Source organism: Tamandua tetradactyla, chromosome 26, assembly GCF_023851605.1.
Source record: "Tamandua tetradactyla isolate mTamTet1 chromosome 26, mTamTet1.pri, whole genome shotgun sequence".
Classification (NCBI taxonomy): Eukaryota; Metazoa; Chordata; class Mammalia; order Pilosa; family Myrmecophagidae; genus Tamandua; species Tamandua tetradactyla.
Genome location: NC_135352.1, coordinates 42,273,587 through 42,293,105, shown reverse-complemented (window position 1 = coordinate 42,293,105; position 19,519 = coordinate 42,273,587). Strand labels below are relative to the sequence as shown.

General features: G+C 37.0%; 1 long non-coding RNA gene across 1 annotated transcript in view; it reads left to right on the top strand.

Annotated features, from left to right (window-relative positions):
• Window positions 1-19,519, top strand: part of LOC143669702 (uncharacterized) — a 75,171-nt gene that overhangs the window by 43,933 nt on the left and 11,719 nt on the right. The window contains exon 2 of the long non-coding RNA XR_013168994.1: window positions 8,586-8,729. This is a non-coding gene — a long non-coding RNA (uncharacterized LOC143669702). The remainder of the gene's footprint in view (window positions 1-8,585; window positions 8,730-19,519) is intronic.

Here is a 19,519-nt window from a genome sequence, read left to right as displayed (position 1 = left end):
AGACCTGAATGAGCATCAAAGGTCTGAGACAGTTGCTTCCTAGAATACCACACAGCTTTATCATTTCTCTTCCTCCTCTCTTCCCCTCCCATGCCTCCTCCTACTTCTTCCTCTTTTCCATCTCTTTCCTCTTCTTCTTCTTTGTTTTTCTTTAATAAGCACCTTTAATTGACCAATCAGCCTTTGGCGAAAAGCCTTTGAATAAGTTCTTTGCCATTTGGGGGCTTTTTGGGGATGATCCCTACTTATGGCATTTTTAGGGTCCCTTATATCATCTTCTGGCTTTTCCCATTTAGCTGCCTTAATCCATTCTTTTGCCTCACTCCCACTCAAAGCCATATGCATGAATTTTAAAGCATCAGGCAATCCTGGACCTATATAAACTCTGATTAGAATTAGAAATTTCTCAAAAAAGTTTTGGGATCCATTTTAGGATTGGGGAATTCTTTAACAATAACCCTGAGCTCTGCTCTTGACCAAGGGCTAAAGCCTACTGAGGGTGCTTTTCCAGCAGCCTCAGCAAGCCTGGTATTACAGAGCATTTGCCAAATGTCAGTAGTCAGGCATAGAAAAGTACGAGGAAGGAACACAAAGAAGTAGGATTAGAAGAAGCAGAAAAGACAGCATTGTTCCACTTAGTCTTTTTAGTCAGAGTTGTCAAGGTCAGATTTTAATTTTTCTTGAGGTCTCTGTAGGAGCCTTTTAAAGAAGCAATTTTGGAATCAGATACTCTTTTGGATGATTTGGCACAGCAATCAAAGAATGCATTCCATTGTTTCTGGAGGATCCTAGAGCCCTTCTTTTACAAGGCACCTTTAAGGTGCAGGGTTTTGTCCCTGAAAAAGGTTGCTACAGCCCAACCTGTCCTTAGTTACATGTATCGCTGGGGTACTGGGAGGGGGTTTTTCACTCTCATTAGAGCAAGATATAATGTCAGACATCTAAAGTGCCAACACTTACCAAGAGCATCTAGACCAAGGGAGACAAAGTTCTCTAAAAGTTTCAACACGATCTGTGAAGCTCAAGGTCTGAGAGGTGCTGAGCAGTGCTCTGAGAGCCAGCGAATCGAGTGGCCAGCTCTCGTGAGCACTTCCTCCAGTCGGTCTGCTGTTATGGAGCTCAACGAGGGCAGCCTTTGGAGCCTGCCCATGTCGCCAAAGTGTCAAATAAAAGACAAACTTTAAGAATTTAGAAGAGAGACTGTTAATTTTTCAAAAGGAGATAATTTGCACATTGGGGAACATTCAGTGCCAAAACTTTTAAAAGCACTCCATCGTTCCCTAAGAAAGAGGCAGCTTAGGTAGTAAATACAATGAGGTTATACAAAGAAAAATATAATTGATGAAGCAAAAAAAAAATGTGAAAAGCATGCCTTATAAAGGTATATAGCAACACTTATTTATGTCAACAAAATCCTGGCTTCAGGGAAACCAAGACCCATGTTCAAAGACTGTAAGAACAGCCTAGCAGTTATCCAAGGTTGGGGAGTTGTGGTTAACTTGTCTCACAGATAACTTGTCTTAGGCATGTGGGGGCAATTCCAACAAGTACAGATAAGTTGGCCTTGGCTTTGGACATTTACGGACAAGTTGCTTCCTTATCAATTCAATATAGCTATATACAATATCTATAAGACCATTAACAGAATTCCTGCTACCAAGAAAGAGAGTGATAATAAGAATATTGTAATATACTTCCCTATTCAGAGCATATTCTAATGTCATAAACAGGCTAGGGAAAAGAGGGAAAATAAATTACTTTAATAACTATATAAAAGGTGCCAGATGCTGTTTTACATGCAGAAATATAACTCAATTGTCTGAACCCTTAGAAAGTGAGTGATTTGAAAGAAAGCTATGAAGTACGTACCTAAATACTAAAGTATTTGATCATAGATAGAATGATCATTTCAGTGGTGCGGTCTTCAATATATTTGTTAGTCTAAACAGAATTAGCCTTCAAACTGTGATTCACTAACTAAATATCAAAAAAAAAAAAATGTTTTTTAAAAAGCCTGATGCTCTTTAGATCACCAAACCACCATCTAGTTTCTTCAAAATTGTTGTAAATTAAAATGATCTTTTTACTAGTATAAAAATAATCCTACTCGACATTATTCTTTAAATAAATAAAAAATTAGGTTTCTGCTTCAGAGTGTATGAAATGTAAGCCATTAATAGTTGTGCAGGGAAAGGATCAATGCGATGGCTGTACAGACACCACTGAAGGCACACGGCGACTGCTTGCTTTATAGATATACCATCCTGATAAAGAAATCAGATTTATAATCTATAGATTCATTGCTTAAATTTTTAAAAATTTTTGCCAGAATTTAAATTATTTTGGAAATTTTAAGTATTATTCATTATTAAAATTACAGGCACAATTATGAACTGAATACAGAATAGCAAAGATCCAGAAATATTTGGGCATGTTAGTTTCAGTTATCTATCAGCCATAAATGATGCCCAGGGAGAAAATATCATGGAAAAAGAGAATACGGACCCCAAAACTGGGTGTCCTAGTTTATGTACAAAACATTAAAATATTTTTATATAAAAAGCTTCTTATACTGGTAGCTAAACCTTTAACCCCAGGCTAGAAAAATATTTTATCTCTTATTAACTAAAAAGTGGAAAATGTTTTTCCTTTCTATCTCCTTATTAGAGACTATTCAGTTACGCAGATTTCTTGGTAGGATTAGGGAAATTCTCCAATGAAGAAAATATAATGTTAAGTATACACCCTTTAGCTTGATTTTTCTTGTGATTCAACACTGGAAAAATTAAAACCTAAAAGCCAACATTCATTAAAAACCATGAATGCAAGCCCTCTCCATCTTTTCACAGCAAGAAAATCCTTTTCAAGATAGGCAGTCTGTGTGCTCTTGCCTGTGCCCACCGTTCTAGGATATTAGTGAACCTTTGCAGGCTGTCATTTCTGGTTGCCCTTCCCTGCCGCTTGCCCCCAAACTTCTAGACTGTAAAATCTGATTCCAGCCTGTCAACCATTAAGTGACAATGATTATTTCTCAACTAGTGAGAGTGAGGTGTGATAGTCATTTCACACCAATGGCCTTTTCCCGAACTGTAAAACTTTCAGTTTTCTTTTTCTCTTGTTCTGTATCTTTGAGCCATCCAAACAGAAAAGAAAGCTAGAGGGAGGATGAGGTTTCCTTATACTCCATCTTATATACTTTTGAAGTGATACTTGGTAGCAGTAAGCTAAAACTGAAACACAGCTTATGGTTTTCCAGACTCCATAAACATAATTGTCATATAATAGAGCTCTTGAGGGGATCACCAGTCTTAGTCTCCTAAAAAAACAAACACACAAAACAACAACAGCAAAACCTGTAGTTTTGTCCACAGAATAATTGATATAGAGAAGTTCTAAAAATAATAGACCCATATTACCGCTGTAGTGTGACCTTAATCTCTCTATTAGATTATTGGTTAATTATAGCAGGTAAATTTAGTTAGTAATTAAATGCTAAAAATGTACTGTTTGTAAAATATTTAATTTAAAAACAATGTTGAATTTTTTTCTTTAAATAGCTACTTGACATTATTAGACCAGTGTTTCTCAAAGAGGATAATAAAACATTAGAGTCACTTGAGCTGATGTTAAAAATACATATTGCTTTCCATATGAAACAGTAATTCCATTTCTAAGTGTATACCAAAAGAAAGTGAAAACAAAAGAAAGTCTCAAACTGATATCTGTATACTAATGTTTTATAGCAGCATCATTCACAACAGCCAAACATGGAAATAACCCATGTGCATCACAAATGAATGAATAGTCAAAATGTGGGGCATATACTCAGTGCATATATTATTTGGCCATAAGAAAGACTGAAGCCATGAGACATGATGCAACATGGAAGAACCATGCAAACACGATACACGGTGGTATGATCAAGGCACGTCAGAGCAAATATCATGTGATATCACATGTAAGAGATGGCTAGAAATAGCAAATTTGCAGAGGAAAAAGTAGATTGGAGTCTCTAGGGGATGGGGTGAGGAGAAAGTGGGAGGGTTTGGGGAAAAAAGTACATTCCTTGGTTCAAGCTTCTGGATCAGAAACTGGAAGTTCTGGGGGAATCCATGTACCTATATATTTTTATAAGATGTCCACCATCACCCCTTACTGTGATACTAAGGTACACTATAGTTTGGGAACTCTTGAAGTTGAGTCTTAATAGCTTTAGGAAAACAAACCATGCCAGATTAGCTTTCTTTTTAAATCAAGATAATGAGCTTTGGGGAGGGGGACAAAATGGATTCCATTCGTTATTTTAGAAAAATGCATTCTGGAAACGTAAAGAACATAAAAAATGGATCTTGCTATCTATGGGAATCTAGATGCTCATCCCAAACAAAGATGGTCTTATTTATTTTTGTCTTCCCACTGTAAAGATCCAGTGCTTAGAGTGGTGCTGGACCACAAGCACCGATGGGTATCATAGAGTGAGCATCTGCATATCAGTATAGTGATGATTATTATTCTGCAACCTTCTAATTATTCTTCTTCTATTTTAGTAGACCTTCCTTTTATGAACCTTTGCAATTGTCTATCTTTCATTGCACACATTTATCAACATTTAAACAAAAATAATAGGTGAATACAGGTAGTCTTTCAATAATATTTTCAGCTATCATTTGTTTTAAGCAAATTAATAAATATTGTACTTAAGAGTTTATATCCAATGCTCAATTAGTTCTGAGAATAATAGATATCTCCTATTTGTAATAGTGGCCATTAAGCTCAGAATTGCTAAGTAACTTCCAAAAACACATGGGTAGCTGGAGAGGAAATGGAGCTGTGAAGAGAAACGTGGCTTCACACAAAACCTGTGCTCTTGGCCTCTATGCTACACTGCCTCTATTGATTTCCATGATGAAGCGAGGAAGATGCTAACCCAAAATTAGTTGGTCAATATTATCTCCATTTTCTCCAGCTCTATTTGACAGCCCTTAGGTCATTCCACTCATTCGTCATTCATTTATTTGTTCATTCATTCAACCAACCAGTATTTTATCATCTTGAGATATGGTAGTCAAGAATAAAAATAAAATCTCTGCATCTGTGAAGTTTTCATTTTAGAGGAAAAAGTTAAAAATAAGGGATTAAAGAAATAAATGTCATAAGTCAAGAAATGTTTAGTATTATATATTAGGTTTCCAGAGAAACAGAACCCAAAGTGTGTGGTGTGTGTGTGTGTGTGTGATATAATTGTATATTTGTATAATATGTATATTTATATGTAAATATGAAGAGATTTATTATAGGAATTGGCTCATGCAATTGTGGGATTTGGCAAGACAAAATTTCATAGGGAAGGAAACAATTTGGAAAATCCAATGAAGGTGTTATTAAATTCCTCAGGAGAAGGTAGCTGGCTGAAGTCTTGCTGACTTCTAAAATCCTCACTTCTGACTTTAAGATTATAGATTCAATCAGCCATAGAATCAACTGACAGATGATACCAATCCATCATGAAATCGGCTCACAGTAACTATCAGGCCAGTGCTTGACCACACAACTGGACACCATAACTCAGCCAATTTAACACATGCAATTAACCATCATATGTTATAATGAAACATAAACAAGATAATGAAAGAAACAGTGACAATGGGAGGTATTATGTTGTATAAAAGGGTTTTTAATAATGGGGGAGTGAGCCATGCAGATCTCTGAGGAAAGACCAGTGCAGGCAGAGAGAATAGAAAGTGAAAAGACCTTGAGGAAAAAGTGAGCTTGAGTGTTGTGGACACTACAGAGAGGGCTGTCGGGCTGGAGCTGAGCGGGTAGGAAATGCTGAGGTCAAGACAGCAGAAGCATAACCACATGGAGCATGCATTAGTTAGGGTTCTGTAGAGAAACAGAATCAACAGGAAACACTCGCAACTATAAAATGTATGAAAGTGTCTCGTGTAACCATGGCAATGCAGAGCCCAAAATCTGCAGGGCAGGCTGTGAAGCTGACGACTCTGATGGAGGGTTTGGATGAACTCCACAGGAGAGGCTCGCTGGCCAAAGCAGGAAGAGAGCCTGTCTCTTCTGAATCCTCCTTAAAAGGCTTCCCATGATTAGATTGAGCATCACTCATTGCAGAAGACACTCCCCTTGGCTGATTACAAATGGGATCAGCTGTGGATGCAGCTGATGTGATCATGATTTAATTCTATGAAATGTCCTCATCACAACAGACAGACCAGCACTTGCCCAACCAGACAAACAGGCACCACCACTTGGCCAAGTTGACACGTGAACCTGACCATGACAGAGTCCTTTGTAGAACATGGTATGGACTTAAATTTTTCTTCTGTCTGATATGGGAAGCCATAAGATGGTTTAAACAGAAGAGCAGTATAAGTAGAGTAATTAAGTAGACCTACTTATTTATTGAATTTGGCAATAATAAGGTAGGGCCAGCTAATGCGGCAGTCTAGGTGGGACAGGATGGTGACCGCGTGTGACAGGGATCCAGTTGGTTAAAACTGGGAGGGTTCTGAGCATAGTATGAGGAATTAGACTTAGAAGGTAAGAGAAAGATGAATTAAGGAAACAAACTTTTGGGGGTGAACAATCAAACAAGCAACATTTACTGAGTTGTGGGCTTTAGGGATGAGGAGTCAGGAGAGCTTTTTGTTGGGGTGGGGATTGGGGTCCTCAAGGATTCTGTTTTAGACGTGTTAAGTTGGAACTCTGTGATGGTTTGGGGGTTTAAGGATCCCATTAAAGTAAAAAAGAGACTCCATTCTTGTGGATATGGGCCCTTCGTAAATAGGATCCTTTTGTGAGTAGGGTATTAAGATGTGCTCACCTCATTCAGAGCGAGTCTTAATCCTCCTACTGGAGACTTTTATGAGAGAATGGACTCAGACACAACACAGAGAGAAAGACAAAGAAGCTGAGAGAAAAGCTCTCAGAAAGAGAGAGGAAGTCATTGGAGGCAGAAGCTGGAAGCAACAAAACCCAGAAGAGAAGGGAGGGACCAGCAGACACTGGCGTGGACCTGGCTGTGTGTCAGAGGACCTGCACTGGCTGCCTGTTTTTAGGAAGAAGGTATTGTCCTGATGACACCTAGATTTGGACATTTTCATGGCCTCAGAACTGTAAGCTGTAAAGTAATCAGTTCCCATTGGTAAAAGCCAGCGCATTTCTGGTATTGCGCATTTTGGTAGCCTGGCAAACTAAAATCAGGACCTCACACCTAAAGCAGCATTCTGCAAACTATTGCCCGTGAGCCAAATCTGGCCTGCTGACTCTTGTTGGGCCCACACGCTACAAATGGTTTGTACATTTTTTTAAATGGTTGAAAGAATTAAAAAGTAAATAGTATTTTGTGACATGAAGTTCATATGAAATTAAAATATCAATATCCGTAAAGAAAGTTTTATTGAAACACAACCATGATTTGTTTTTGCTTGTCCAATGCCTTCTTGCCCACTATAACAGCTGAGTTAAATTGTTGCAAAAGGCACCATGAGGCCCAGATAGATGGAAATATTTACAGTCATTCTTCACCTTAAAAGTTGTAACCCTTGGCTTTGCATGGGCCACCACAGCGATATGCTGGCTTGAACTGCAGGGAATTTGAGCAACAGCTTCCTCATCCACCCCAATCAAGAAATGACCTGGGTGGGCCATGGTGGCTCAGTAGGCAAGAATGCTCGCCTGCCATGCCAGAGGACCCGGGTTCGATTCCTGGTGCCTGCCCTTGTAAAAAAAAAAAGGAAAAAAAGAATTAAAAAAAAAAGAAATGGCCTAATTTTTGCTAATTTCTTTAGAGGACTCACTCATAAGAAGATTTAACAAATGTGGGAGTTTTAATGGGAACAACTGTGCTTTCAGAAAAATAGCTTACTTACAATGAGGATTAGCTTCTGTCGGCCAAGAAAGGAGATGCTGTTGTATAAAAGGATCTTTTGAATTCCCCAAAGAACATGATGTAGGGACTAGTTAATTTTTCCTAAGTAAGAGTTGTTCTGGCCAGGAAGGATCACTGTCTCAGATGTCTGACTCCTCTAACGTGATGTCCTTCTCTGAGTTTATGTTGGACTGTATGAAGTGAGGTGGGTTGTAGGAAAGCTTTCCCACCATCGCGGGACCTGCTTAGGACAAAGTAGACATTAAATACTTTTATTTTTATTGAATTGCAAACTCATCATCCTTTTACTACTAACTAGAGTGAAAGAATTAAGCAAGTTCATTCTTAGAAACTAAATGTTGTGGTATTGGTATTAAAAAAAAAGGGAAAGAAAAACTTACATTGCTCAAAACAAAATATGATTGATAATTTAAAAGAATGGAAAATGGTCTTCATTTTATGAGATCTGATCTCAAGTTGTAGGTGTACATCTGAGAATGTTGATATTTGAGGACATAGATATAGGCTGAAACATCTAATTTCCTCTAAATTTGTTTTTTAAATTATTTTTAAATATTATGTATATACAGAATTGCTTATATGCACACGTTAAGCTTTACAATCTGTTCAATCTTGAAAACACATTTTCTTTAAGACCTTTTATCTCTAATGGCCGTCCCTTCCCCCTTTCTGTTAACAGAGACATATGGGAGGAGAAATGACCAAATTCCCAGCAGGGAGTTGATACTGCTGAGCATCTCTGACGGCAGCAAGAGTCCTGTAAAGCCTCCTGAGTGTGTGAGATCCAGGCTTCATAAAATGAGTCAGGGCTGCTGTGTGACAGGTAAAAGCTTCCATTTCTTAAGTTATATTTGACTTCAGCAAATAACAATTGCTCTGAATTTGATATATTGAACTTCCTCCCTGATCCTTAATTAGAGAAGTTTTTAAAAAGAATATATAATACTTTTTGTCCTTTTGATATATTATGATTTCCAGTAAGAGAGGAAAAATGTGCAAAAATGGATCACCAAGTGTTTTGAGTCCACATTCCCACTGACCTAATTACATACGATGGGATACAATTAAATAGATACATGCACATCAATGCTTATGAGCAGTAGAATACAGGGGAAGGTCATCTAAAGCTCAGTGATTGAGAGTTGGGGCAGATTTTGTTCTTAGCATTTTTACAGAATATTGAGTGGCTCAGATCACCAGTATTTTCATCTGCATCAGTGTCATCAGCTTTACTGTGTTGTTCATTAATCTACCACTGCATGGACAGGGAATTCTGCCAGTTATACAAATTAATGTTCTCATCTTTCTTTCCTTATTTCACTGACTAATGGCTTTTAATTTTGATATAAACAAAAATATTAACATTTTACTGTTCATAAACCCACCAGTAACCTCTGAGAATTAGGTGGCATTTTATGTCAGAGAAGTCAGAAGTTACATTGACTAAATCGACACCCCACATAGAACTGCTATACATTTTAGAGCCTGTGTAAACAGGTGATTGGACTGTTAATTTTACAGGTCACTTGCTAGAGCAAGAATAGTGTTTAATTGGTTTGTTTTGGTGAGATAAATTATTTTAGCAATGGGGAAAAATCAACCCTAATGCATGTACATGATAAACTGCTAGATGAGCCTCAGTTTTCTGTGTTTTTGCAATATTTCTGAAACTTTTGATCAGCTATTTATATGACCATTTATGAAATTTTCAAGCTACAGCAAGAATTCCAGTTTAGCATTAAATAATTGCACAGCATTTATTTATTTATGTGCTTGTGAAGAGATTTTTAGAAGACAGGATGGAACACATCATACGAATTTTATGATAAAAGTGTTCAAATAGTGTAGCAGAGTTCCCTGCAGGATAAATGCTGACATTTCCATTCATGTAGAGATAGCTGACACATCTTCTCACCAGTATCTGTTTGCATCTGTGTACTGCTGTTTAGGAGCTCCCTCTGAAAAAATCATGCATTTGTTCACAATTGTCATTTAGATATAACAGGTTTGCAGGGATGGGGATGGGGGGATGGTCAGAGAAACAGGACTGTGGTGGGAAGGTGGTGACTGGAGCTAAAAAAAGAAAGAATTCAGTGCAATAGGTCATTTAATCTTGTTCGCTAAGACTTAATCATTTTAGTGAGTGTCTCCGGACTTGGCATGATGGCTGCCAAATGATAATGCCCTGGAAATACTAACTTCAGAAGAGCATAAAATCATCATGAAGTGAGGGAAATTTTGGATCTTGCTTGAACAGACAGGAACACAAAGCTAATATTGGGTTTGTTCCTATCTAATTTTAGACCAAAATATTGGGGAGCATTGTATTGTTTTGTTTGGTGGCAAACTGCGTCCTCAGGAATCTGTATTCATGTCTTTAAATCGTTGCTGTAGACACTTTGACGCATGATCTGTTGCTGGTGTTCATAAAGAGGAAGTGGCATCTTTCCACGCTGATCCATCTTTGGAATTGCTTAATCTTTAAAATTTAGTTGGACAACTTGTGTCAGCTAGTATATAAAGACATTTCCTCTTGTATTGGTAACTTAGTTCATAAGATGATTTTTTGATAGAAATAGGGAGAAACTTGAAAGATTACCCTTCCTAGCTAATTTCAAATGATCTGCAAGAATCATTCATGATGACTCAGTTTGTAAAAGCTGGAATACACTTCAGATGAATTATTAGGTATTTGAAAAAAGCAAATGAAATGTGGGGAAGAATTGTAGCAAACCATTTACATGGATGAGGTTAAAGAAAATCTGTACAACTAGCTGATACATAAGTCAGAATGTTAAGAGAATTTTATCTCTGACAGTTATTTGTTAATTGCTTAAGTCGAACAATTTCCTAGTCTCGGTTATAAATAACAGAATTTTTTTTCTGAACTGCCCAACAACTTCAAAATTTCTTTGCTAATTAATTTTTAACAAGAAATCCCTTTACTGACTTCTATTTTTATTATTTTACATACATTTAAATAATTCAATCAATTTCAATCTCTCTCTTCAAATAGGTATATATCTATTTTGAGTCTCATTATTTATCGTAGTTGTGTTTTATAAAATGGCTGTGAGCACTTAATTAGCAAAAACCGAACCATTGCTCCCAGGGAAATACAGAACTAGGTTCTTATGAGCCTTTGGCCTTCACATTTTCATCACCTATTAATAAACAACCTTGTTTTATGTGTGTTTCTGTTTTAAAATACCTTGTTTAGTGTGTATTATTGATTCACTAACCATGAATTAATGGCCAACGGTAGTATAGCCTGTTTCTGAATAATACGCACATTTCTGCACGAGGTGCGTCACAGACGTCTTGGGCTTAGGAGCAGGAGGCATCTCTTCAGAATTATGCTTGGGGGCATTTTAGACAGCGAAATCACCAACAGAAAGCACAGAAACAGTGAAATCACCAAAAATAGCACTATACATATCACACATCAGACACTTGCTATACTGTATGAGAGATGAAACTAGAAGGCAGAGTATTGCCTTGTTGAACTTCAGCAGGGAACATGTGCAGCAGATGACTAACAGTTTCCACAGCTTTGCATATGTCTGCAAATGACTGTGAACGTCAGCCCCTACTGACGTGGGGGCTACAAATCAATTTTAGTTACAGGCAAATTTGTGAGAATGGAAGCTGTGAATAATGACGGTTGTCTATGTTTATTTGATTGGGGTGAATTAATAGATGCTGAAATTTGTTGGAAAGTGTCTAGCCGATTATACACATTGAAGATAAAACAAAAGAGGGCACACAACAAAAATGAAAAGAGCAGCTTCAGAAAACAAGGGTGCTTTAGTTTAAGGGATTTTCTAGGATGAAGATATATATCTCCTGAAAAAAATCTCTCAGGAAGTACTCAATGAATGTGTATAAAATTGTAAGAATGACGTCAGGACAAGAAAAAAATGGAAAAAGAATAAATTTTTGAAGGATATATTGCAAAAACACATCTATGTTAAATCTACATTAAAAAAGATTACGCAATAAAGTTTCTCTTTCTTAGGCAGGGAGGACAAATCAGAAGGATGGTTACACGTGCCGTACATTTAAACAAATTATACTTGAAGAACAGAACTTAGCAACAAGAGGAACCAGAGACATTTAGGCAATTAAAAAGCAAGTGAGAAAATCTTTAAGTGCATGAGGTAGGTGAAAATCTGAGAAACCTTCCGGTTTCTGGTGAGAGTTCATCATTATTTGCCAGACTTGAAAATTGAGTCTTGGAGGAACACAGTGTCAGGGCTACAATTCTGTTAATGAAGCTCCACGGTTTACCCAACTGTCAGCTACTCCCAGAGATGTAAGACAGCTTTCTGTTTCACATTCAATTTTGTCCTATGGTTGTTGTGTTTAGAGAATCAGAAATACTCCTAATTTAGCAATTGAACTCAATGAGCTTATAGCATCAAAATAATGAAATATGGTGACTCAAATTGACCAAACTGTCTTGCATTTGCATTTTTCTCTTGGTATAGACATTTATTTTAATTATCGTGTGTTTTGGTTTCTATTCAAAAACATTTGATAGTGATCATAAATCATCTGGTTTTATTGAAGATCTTTGCTGAACCAAATAAATGACTGTGGTTTCGCCTATGAAAGAGACAGCACTTCTAGTCCTTAGGTAATATCATCATGAAAACAATAAAGACCAACAATTATTGAACACTTATGAAGTGCCTGGTATATGTGATAGCAGCCTTGCAATTACTAATATAATTCATCTTCATAAAACTAGGGATAAAAGAATTATGGAACTTGCCCAGCGTCACATGAATGGCATAGAATGGTGCCAGGCTCCAAAGTCTGTTCTCTTCATTATTTCAACCTCTGGACTCTCATATCCATATGCATAGCAGCACAGTGAATGGGGGACACATGTACTCAAAAGTAGTTGTCTATTTTATGTATAAGCTTATTTGTTAAATTATTTAAGAAAAACAAAAATTTCCCACCATGGTGTGGGTGCATATTCTACGTATAACCTACAGTCATCTAGAATTAAGTATATTCTTTCTTTCATTCTTTCTCTTTTCAAATAAATTTTTAGATATGGGACCATGTCTAATATTTACTCTATATCCGCTAGTATGTAGTGAACGCTTTTCAGCTCAGTTAATACTGTGTATTGAAGTCTTAGCTGCTGGGCTTTAAACTGTTAAGAGAGGCTGTTGTGCCTGGACTCAACTCATAATAAATACCAGGTCCTGACACCTCTGCTTTGCATGCATCCTGGGTCTTAGAGACATTTCAAGTAGTCCTGCCTTGCAGTTTATTTCCCTGTCTGTTAACGTCCTTCTCAGTATCGGGCCAGTTGTTCTGTTTCTTGTTTATGGGTCTCATATTCCATATCAGATCTGATGTAAGAGAGTAAGCCACTGGTGTTTGGATATCAGCAAGTCTAGGAGATGATTTATACGTTCCTTTTAGGGTACACTTGTTTCTAGCTATCCTTACCATTTATTGTCACCATTTTTACTGTCGACATGCCAAGCCACCTAAAATACTCCATGCTGCAATTTTCCAGCTGTTGTTCCCTGACTTTCTGATATTGCCTGGTCTGGTGTGTTATTATTTTACACCTCTCCATGCTGTCTCTTCAGAGCACTCATCCTTTCTCAGTATGCTGGCTCTCACACCATTTTCATGCCTTTCAACTTATAACACATAGTTTAAAAAAATTATTAGAAAAGTTGTGGGTTTACAGATGATGATTCACCACCTCATTAACACTTGCATTGGTGTGGAAAATTTGTTGCAATTGATCATAATACTTTTATGTAAATCTACTATTTTTGTAATAGTAGTTATATTTGTTATAACAAATATATTTTATAATGATGAAAGATCATTAAAATAGTACTATAACAATTGCCCATAGTTTATGTAGGGGTATTTTGTCCCCATATTCCTGACCAGTTATTTTTTTCATACATGTCCTTATTTTATTACCCATCTACTCATACTCTGGGTAAAGGGAGTATGAATCACAAAGTTTTTACAATCTCATGGTCACATGATAAAAGCTATAGAGTTATATAATCATTATCAAAGATCAAAGCTATTGGATCCTGATCAACCATTTCACATTTCCTTCTGGCTATTCTGATATACTAGAAACAAGAAAGGAAGTATCTATATAATCAATCAGTTTAATCATTTGTTAAATCCTAATTTCTCAGTTACACCTCCTCCCTCTCGTTTGATCATTCTCTCAATCTTCAGGAATATCTGGGCAATGACCATTTCAGTTTCTTCCTGCTAGAAACCAGTGTCAACGTCATGGGGTAGAGAAATGAAACTACTGCTGTTCTTGGAGAGATTGTTACTTCTGGGTTTCAGGGTTTATCTGGTATAGAAATAATCAGGAGGCCTTAAGTTTCTGAAAAAATAAACTTAGTAAGTAAAACACTTACAGAGTCTTAGATAGTGCCCAGGGTATTCTTTAGGATTTTCAGGAATACTGTGGATTGGGGCTTGGTATGCTCTGGCAATTTTCAGTTTTTGACTGAAGCTTGTATAAGAGTAATCTCCCGAATGACCTCTCTACTCTATTTGAAATCTCTTAGCCACTGAAATTTTATTTTGTTTCATATCTTTCCCACTTTTTGGTCAGGAAGTCATAGTCAATCTGCATGGCCAGGGAGACTTAAACCCCTGGGAATCATATCCCCTGTAATGGAGGAAAATAAGTTTATCTGCAGAGTTGACTTAGAGAGAGAGGCCACATGGAAGCAACAAAAGAGGTTCTCTGGGGGTGACTCTTAAGCCTAATTATAAACAGGCTTAGCCTCACCCTTGAAGAAATTAGTTTCATAAGGGCAAGCCTTAAGATTGAGTGCTTGGCTTATTAAATTGGAAGTCCCTAATACCTGAGAAAATGTCAAGAATTCTCCAGGTGGGGAAGTTTAATAATTCCATATTTTTTCCTCCAGTCTTTGCAAATTCTTTCCTATTTTCTGCCCCCAATACTTAGGAATGTATCAGGGTATTCCATTACCCTTACAGAGTAACAACATTTCATTGCATATTCTGGGTTCCATGTAATTAGGTATTCCATTACCCTTACAGAGTAACAGCATCTCATTCCACAGTCTAGGCTCCATGTAGTTCCATGTAATTCCATGTAATCTGGTTGAGAGTTGAAGTCGTCGTGGCCTTTTTTGAATCTGACAAATTTGGCTTTGGTTCTATTATTTTGTTCTTTTTCTTATTCCTATGGCATAGCCCTTACTGAATGCCTGAAGTGTTCAGAAAGGGTGCATTAATCTTGCTAGGCAACTCTGTGTCACCTCTAGTATCTCTCCTCAGCTCCCTTTCCTGCAGCAACAGGTGTCTCTTAGTCACCCATGAACCTGGCAGGCCAGTCCTAGGGTAGAGCCCTGCAGGGATACACTATGCACACTTCTGGGGCCCCCTCTATGCACAGCTTCCTTCTCTCTGATGTTTTATTTCACAAATTCCAAATGAATTAGATAACGATTTCAGCAGCCTCAATTCTCTACCTTCTCAGTTCAGCAAGACTGCCATGCCATGTTTGGGCTCCACCTCCAAAAGAGGAAAGCAGGTATGATGGTTTGGAGGTTGTATAGACCCAAGAAAAGTATTTTCTGAAAGTTAATCCATTCCTGTGGATGTAGACCCATCGTTAAGTAGGATCTTTTGGTGAGCAGGATCTTAGGTTGAGATGTGACCCACCTCATTCAGTGTAGGTCTTAATCCACTTACTAGAGTCCTTTATAGGAGGACAAAAGCCAGAGAGAAGACAGAAAAAAGCCCCAGAGAGGCTAAGAGTGACAGAAACTAAAAGAGAGAAACTCACAAAAGCTCTGCAAAGAAACCACTGAAGTCAGAAGCCAGAAGACATGAGACCTAGGAGAAAAAGGAGATGCCAGCATATGTGCCATCTGCCTTCCCACGTGACAGAAGAGCTGAGGATGCTGGCAGCTTGTCTCTAGAGTACAGGTAACATCCTGTTGATACCTTGATTTGGACATTTTCATGGCCTCAGAATTGTGAACTTATAAGTTAATAAATCCTCATTGTAAAAGCTAACCCATTTCCAGAATATTGCATCTCAATAGCCTTAAACTAAAACACCAGGGTAGTGTGGGTTTCACCTCATGTGTTCCCCTTTCCCAAAGAATCCACAGCACTTACCGCACTTTGTACAATGCCTGATAGCCATTTGTGCAGTTTTTTGTTATATTTTCTCCAGTGTTATAATTGTTCAGAGCAGTAGGCCAGAGCTATTATCAGTCACTTTGTCATGGATGAAAGAAGAAATCTTTCCCACCTTCTTTCCCTTTTTAAAGCATTTATTTTGCAAATGACACACATACATAAATAAAAATATCATAATGTACAACTTTTGTTTAATAGAAAGAAACCAGATTTCTAGCACTGTGGAAATATGCCCCCACACCTGGATGCCCATTAAAAATCATAAATTTAATCACTAATCTAATGGTGTGGTAATCACACTTTTTGTTTTCTTTATATCATTACTGCCTCAGTGGACAATGCTAAAGACTGAGATTTAGTGTTGCCTGTTCAGGAACTTTATGAATAGAACTATACATTATATATAACTCTGTAAATAGAACTATACATTAAATGTACTTTTGCTACTGGATTTCTTTGCTTAACAGTATGTTTATCAGATTTATTCAGGTGGCTGGATATGGCTGTAATTTATTCATTTTCCCCTATTTTTCAGTTTTTTCCACACTATTTCACCTGAAGTTTTCTTGGCAAAGTTGCCTGTAGCGTTCATAGTGTTAAGTCCAACAGGCAAATCTCTGTCATCATTTGAGCTATTAGCATCTGTCTTAGTTTGCTAATCCTGCTGCAATGCAATACACCAGAAATGGGCTGGCTTTTAGAGAGGGAATTGAAGTTACAAGTTTATAGTTCTAAGGCCGTAGAAAAGTCCAAACTAAGGCATCCAGAGAAAGATACCTGGACTCAAGAAAGGCAAAGATCTACCACATGGGAAGGTATGTTGCTGACATCTGCTGGTCCTTGATCCTGGTTCTTTCACTTCCAGCTTCTGAATCTAGTGGCTTCCTTTCTATGTGTCTATGCATCCTGACTTACCTGCTCTGGGGCAAAACTCTGAGTTTCATCTCTTGTCTTAGCATCTTACAGAAAGGCACATGGTGGTGTTTTCTGGCTCTGGTTACTGACCGGCTTCTGTCAAAGCTCCTGGTATCTCCTGGGGATTCTGCATTTCCAGACTTCTGCGTCTAACCTTTCTCCAAAATGTTTCCCTGTGTGGGTTCTTTTAAAGACTCCAGTAAACTAATCAAGACCCACCTTGAATGGGCACAGTGACATCACCATCTAATCACAAGATTCCACCTTACAATCTTGAATCTGGATTAAAGAACATGGCTACCCCCACAAGATCAGTCTTTAAGGGATCATGGCTTTTCTGGGGCACATAACAATTTCAAACCAGCAAAATGTCATTTGGTTCAGCCCATCATGCCTCCTCTTTGAAAGTCCATTGCAATTTCAGGCTTAGTGCTCTCGGAGTTATCTTCCAACCTCACCGACAGCTCCTTCAAAGCTTCGTTTTATCACATTCTCATCCACTTAAACTGCAATACCCATTGGTGTTATCTGAAAAATACATAGAACTACGACACATGCAACAGGATCCCAGAATGTATCTATACCATTATAAAAACTAAACCTACTTGCAGCTAGAAGGAAAAACTAAAATTGTGGAACTAAAACCCATACCAAACTCTGAAATCTGTTCTGTAACTAGTTATTGCGATGTGCTTTGAAATTTATTGCTTTTTTGTATATATGTTATTTTTCACAATAAAAACTAAAATAAAATGAAATGGGAAGAAAACAAGATAATGTATAGAAAAGAAAATCAAAACCACTGAAACACAAATAGTAGTATGTTTAATTGAATGTGTCTGACTTTTCACTATTTTTCAAATTTTCTTGAATGATCATATTTCTTAAAAAATAAAATGCAAATTTAAAGTGAAATTTGTTTTCATCAAGTTCCCAGGCAAATCTGAAAAAAAATCAATCTGCTGACCTGCCCTGCCTAGCATATGTGAATACTGATTTTTCAATCTAATAAAATTCTGAATTCCTATTTTTTTTAAAAAAAAACTAAACCTGCTAAGATTTCAAAGTTTGTTTTCAGTACTTTAACTAATTTTTTTTTAGGCTGAGGAAATGTATAGTCAAAATACTCAAAATTATTCAAAAGTGACTTGGAGTAGGTTATTTTTGTTGGTTCTTACTTTGTTTGGATATTTCATCAATTTGAAATAAGATTAGAGTCCTTTGTTTCTGTTGTATATGTATATTTATGGCTTACTTTTCTCACTCTGTTGATCTCATTTTATTTTTTATTATAGTAAATTATTATTCTGATTCCCCAAGTCAAACTGTACAAACAAGAATACTCATCTTTTCACTCCTGAATCTTTTGCCCCCTAAATATCTTTATTTTCATGTTATGGGGTGTACACCTACAGGGTAAATTTCTAGAGATGGAGTTGCTAGGTTACAGAGTAAATGCATATATTTTATTTGATATTTTCAAATTCCTCTCCAAAGTATTTGTACCATTTTGTATTCTCATCATTGTTACATAAGATTTTCTGTCCCCCATAGCACAGCCAACAGAGTGTATTGTCAAGCTTTTGAACATTTCGCAATCTGATGGGTGATCTCAGTGCAGTTTTAATCTGCATTTATCTTATTATGAGTGAATTTGAACATTATTTCATATGTCTAAGGGTCAATATTTTGTGAATTTTTGTCTTTATTTTCTGTCCATTTTTTTCCATAAGAGGTTTAGTTCATTTTTTCCATCAATTTTTAAAATGTGTGCTAAGATTTTGCTGTCCATCTGTGATATAGAATGCACATATACTCCTATAATTTGTGATTTTTCTTTGACTCTTATAAGGTTGAGCAAATGCACACACAAACACACTCGTATATACATATACCACAGACACATCACCCCCAGTTTACACTGGGGGAGCACAGTAAGGAAAAGATGATGGCTAAGAAGAGTTTCATGGTTTATTTGGAACTGGTGGTATACGTGTATGTTAAAATCATGCCTCTGGGCATGGAAATGAGTATGGGCAGCTACGTATCTATAGCTATATGTAGTTCTCCCTATTTATTTTTGGTTTTTCCCTGGAAGGGCCTAGGAGCAATGACAGCACTGTAGCAGTGAGTACAACTAGTTTTATATTTTGGTTTCTAAATGTCATAACCCACGAATAAAAGCCAAACTTCTTAGAGAAATGGTTGATTCCAGGGCTAAGCAGGGACATAAGATAGTCTGAAATATCTTGTCTCAAAAATTAAGTCAAGGTCTTAAAAACATGATGGGTTTATATTAAAAAGATCCAAAAGCCAGCTTGAAGGGCCTCTAATTGGATGCATATGGGACAATTTGGCTATCAGAATACAGAATAGAAATAGTGAATTAATCATTGATTAACATAAGAATTTATCAGTCCAACGGCAGTAAATAGAAAAAAGCAATGAATAAACAAAAACAAATCAATAAATTAGAGGCCGAGGAAAAGCTCTCCTCTT